Source organism: Hibiscus syriacus, unplaced genomic scaffold, assembly GCF_006381635.1.
Source record: "Hibiscus syriacus cultivar Baekdansim isolate YM2019G1 unplaced genomic scaffold, ASM638163v2 tig00112347_pilon, whole genome shotgun sequence".
In the NCBI taxonomy this organism is placed as follows: Eukaryota; Viridiplantae; Streptophyta; class Magnoliopsida; order Malvales; family Malvaceae; genus Hibiscus; species Hibiscus syriacus.
Genome location: NW_024063308.1, coordinates 952,684 through 957,793, shown reverse-complemented (window position 1 = coordinate 957,793; position 5,110 = coordinate 952,684).

The following is a 5,110-nucleotide window of genomic DNA, read 5'->3' as shown; positions in this document are numbered from 1 at the left end:
ATGCAAAGTTCAAAAGGGTATTCGTTTATTGAGACTGATAGCATTCGCTCCCAAGCGTAAATGCGGGAGATCAACTATTGTGTCTAATAACCAAATATTGCCTCATTTTTAGAAAATCAAGATGCGATCTTTGAAAAGAATGTCGACCTATTTCGAGACTCACCAGTTGTCACCCCTGAGCATACTTGCGGTTAATATACTATTAATTCTCTAATAAATGAACATTTCATTAGATTTAAAAATAAAATGCAATCAAATAAATTTTAATTCATCCTAATTACACTAAGGGTAAATTAAGGTTTTTCTAGCTTAAAGTATCGAATTATGAAAATTAAAGAAACTAGAGGCATAAACCTTAAAATGTAGGCTCTAATATTAATCCCATTTGATTTTAATCAATTATCGAATCGAATAATCGAGATGGTCCCTCGAGCATTTAGGCGAGGGCCCACTCGAATTATTCCCTAAATTAAGGGGACTATATTAAAATCTAGTTAAAAGTGGAGGCTCTATTTAACCTATTTAATTATGCCGATATTAAATCATTAATCGAAATTTAGGGAGTAGAAAGTTCAAGTTCTAAAAATATCAGAGTTCTAAAAGACTTAAAAGAATAAGGTCCTAAATCAACAATTTCTAAAGTTGGGAAACTTATTAACAACCTAATTTTTCTAAACTATTAAACTTAAAGATTTTTTAGAAAAATATTAATTATTAATTAATTCTAAAAGTCGAGCAAACGATTCAAGTAATCGGGCATCTATTGCGAAAACTCGACTCGAATTGATCTCTAATTAAAACGAATGTGAAATCCTAATTTCTAAGCTTGATTTGAATATTAATCTAATTTAAAAACTAAATCTAAAATTTAAACTATGAAACAAAATAATTTATAAATCGAATTTTAAAAATAAACTAACAAAAAATAAAAAACAGTAAAAACATAGAATAAAAAATAAAATAAACATAAAATAAGGACCTAATTGCATAAATATAAAATAAAAATGACTAAAATGCAAGAAAATAAATGTTAGTAGCTAAATGAGTAATAAACAATGGCTAAATTAAAATAAATTAGAATTTAAAGGCTAATTTGAAATAAAATAAAATAAAAAAATAGATTTAGGGATTAAAATGTAAAAAGATGTGAAAGTTATATGGACTAAAAGGTAATTTTCCAATTTATTTAAGCCTAAAAATCTGTTAAATTAAAAAAAGGGAAAATTACAGAATTGATCCACACATTTTAAAAAAATAAATAGTTACTACACATGACTAAAGTGTAAAAACATGCCTAACTTAGAGGGACTAAAAGGAAAAATACCCTAAAGAATAAAAAAAATGCATAAAAGGGGAAAATCACAAAACAACCCCTACAAGAGCAAAATGCAAAAACACACTAATATGTGAGGGACTAAACGGTGAATAAACCCAAAAAAATAAGTTATATGCACAAAAAAGGTCAAATAGCAGTTTTGGTCCCTTCAGGGACCAAACTGCAAAAACGCAGCAAATATATAGGGGGTTAAACGCATAAACCCTTAATTTCCTTATATATATACCAACATTTTATTTATTTCAATTCATTTCAACACAAACTAAAAAAAGGAAAAACCTTAAGAGCTCTCCCCGGCCGGCCGAGCTCGAACCGCCTCTGGTCGCCGTAACAGTCATCGCACATGGTGGCCGAAATTCTGAAAATGGTCCAAAAATTTGCCGAATAAAGATCTAACCTCCTAGGACCCCTCTTAAGGCTTAAAATCACCAAAAACAACCCCAAACAACCCAAAAACGACCCTAGATCGTTCTGCTACCCCGGAATCCAACGACCTTTTTTTTTACTCAGGTATGATCGATCTCTCCCCTTTTATTTCTCATATTTTTTTACTGTAAAACATGCATTGGTTCGTTGGTTGATAGTTTAATTAGGCCAAAAACTTTGAAAAACAAAGAGCACTTGTTTTAGTTTTATTTTAGACATGCAAATATTTTTTTAGAAAATCTTTGTAAATATATTTTTATAGAAAAAAACAACAGCAATATGGATTACAATTGAACTAATATTTTTTACATTACTGGGTTAGAAGCTAAGCAGAGAAAAATACAGAAAAAACGTTCGAAGTTAAAGAAAAAACCTTGAAATATTGCTCTGTTATTACTTTAAAAAGTTACAATGTTCGACCATAGAGTTTTTCTGGTTTTTACCTAGGTCTTTATACCCGTTTTACAAAAAAAAATAGAAATGGTTCAAATTATTTTTGCTTGCTTTTTTTTCTTCTGCAGGTATGAAGATGATGGAGTGCACGGGATGTGTAGAGTTAATCGATCGATGAAATAGCCAAAAGGGGGTGAATTGGCAATAAATATTTTGGTGAAAGCTTTTGCAGAAAATTGAAACTAATTGCACAGTAATTTAGAGTGGTTCTACTTTCTCAACCAAAGTCTGCGTCCACTACCTTAGCTATCCACACTAAGGATTTTCCACAAATTCACTAATTTGTATTTATTTTGAGGACAAAGAGTATCCTTACAAATCCCTTAAGAATTATACCCCAAATTCTTGAGAACATTCTCTCCCAAAGAGAACAATACAAATTTCGCAAACTTACAGAAAAAAAACTCACAAGGCAAAATTTTTACACAATTCTGGAACAAAGAAAGAACACTAAAAAATAATACAATTGAGTACAAAGAGTGTTCCTGAAACTAAAATGAATATTGAATGGAAAATAGGCTTGAATTGCTCAAACTTGATGTTTTAAGGCTTTCTATTTGTTTCTCTCACAATTGTTGTTTATCAATGGCTATAGAACTTGTTTATATACACCTTGGATTACTTCTGAACGTTGGGGATCATTGGTGAAGTCAATAGAGCCGTTATGGTGTAATTATAATTTAAAAATCAGTTAGGAGCATGTGTGTATCGATACACTCTTAAGGGTACATCGGTACACTGTGTGTAAAATTCAAATATTTCGACCGTTATATGACCTAGTGTATCGGTACACTTGCGGTGCATCGGTACACTAATTACATTCGATGTTTCAAAAGAGACAGGAGTGTATCGATGCGTTGTATGTGTATCGGTACACAAAATGTATTCGATGTTTCAATAAAACCATGAGTGTATCGATGCATTGTCTGTGCATCGGTACACAAAATGCATTCGATGTTTTAATCGAATATATTTAAAAAACGATTATAACATCTTAAAATTCAAAAACACTTAATCGAAACATCAAAATGTTTTCAACAATCTCCCCCTTTTTGATATAACAAAATGGTTGTCCCTTGTTCCCATATTTAACAAAAACATTTGAGTAATTTTAAGATTTTCTTTGAAAATCAATTTTTGAAATCAATTTTGAAAATTACTCCCCCTTACTATATTCTCCCCCTTTTTGTTAAATAAAAAAGCCTCTATAGACGTTTTTAAACAAGATTTTGTTCTCCCATTTAGAGAAATAGCCAATTGATTTAAAATTTAAAACTTAAGCTGCTAAGATCACAATCAAGAGAAAGGTTAGCTATTAGTTCCATAAATCAATATTCATAAATAATGTGCAATGGTAATTGATCATATTTTACTATGATGTATATGATGTAAAAATTAATAAACATTAAGTTTAAATTAAAAATTTAACCAAACCAAATATATATAAATATAAGCATTCAAGTTTAAACATCCAAACATTCATATCAAACAAATCCAAAAACATAAATTGTTTTAACAATAAGTTTTATAACATCCTAAGAAAACAAAACTAGAAAAGGTCTAATCATCCATCGGTGGATCAAGAGGTGATAAATGTGTCCAAATATTGGCCAGGTCACGTGTAAGCGCATCGACCCATTCGTCCATAGCATGGAAACGATGATTCATTGCTTCGTTATTAGCAGTTAAATGCGACTCGATGGATGCGAACCTCATGTCAAGATTCTCCATAAATGATCAGAATAATGGAGGCATCTAACTATCTTGCTATGTCAGCTCATCCTTGGGTACGTGATTGTCAATATCGCGCATGAGTTGTTCAAGCTCTGGATCATTATCCGCTGCCGGTGTCGGAGGAGCTCATGAAGAGCTAGCTCCAGGTGTTTTCTCGATGGATCGAACCCATTGATCCTTATCCCCGGTCCATCCTGATTTCTTTAAGGATATGAAATTTTTTGTGTTCTTGAGAAGGATGGGAACATCAAGCGTGACCCTAAGACCGGTTTTGATAAACAGATTACTAAGGAGACAACCGTAAACTAAAGTTTCTATATTTTTTGGATGGGACAGTGTTTACGGTATCTACTAATTCACCAAAAATTATATGTGGAAAATTTATTTTCTTTTTATTTTGGATACAATGTATCCACAAAATATCTAGTACCCTAAGCGTAGAAAATCTACCTCCGAATGGTCTAAACCACCAAGAGATGATCAAGTGAAGAAAACACTCGTGAAAAGTTCTTAAGGTACTTGCACTAGCCATAGCTTTATAAGGTGTAGCCACAAATTCTTTTTCGTTATCTAAACCTATGTTATCTAGTCCAAAAGTGCTAGGAATTGTGTCAGAGTCAATATAAACAAATTAACCTAGAATATAGGATTGAATCCTTATGGTTTTAGTACGAGCTTCGTTTTGGACACAAACCGTATTGGAGTAGAAAATGCAGACTAGTTGATGATAAACAATAGGTTTGAGGTGAAAGAGTTTATCAAATTTCCACGATCGGAGGGTAGGAAGATATTCAAATTTCATATCGACAATGGCTTGAATAGAGGGGATAAGCTCTTCCCGGATTTTATATGACTCAAATAAATTATGGTACCTATGGTAGAGATCTTGTCTAAGACCAGGCACATTAAAACATGAGTTTAGAATAGTCATAACCGGTTCGTTTGGATTTGGATTTTGAGATGGAGGAGGAATAGGAGGTCGGTTTTGGTTTGAATGACTAGACGACGACCTAGGGCGTTTAGAGTGAGACATGTTTAAGGATCGGAATGGGTAAGGTTACCTGCAAATTTGAAACACATGTATGCAATATAAGCAATCCCAAAACTCAATATGGATCCGCAATATTCAAGGTTCTCTAAATTAATCCTAATAGGCAAACT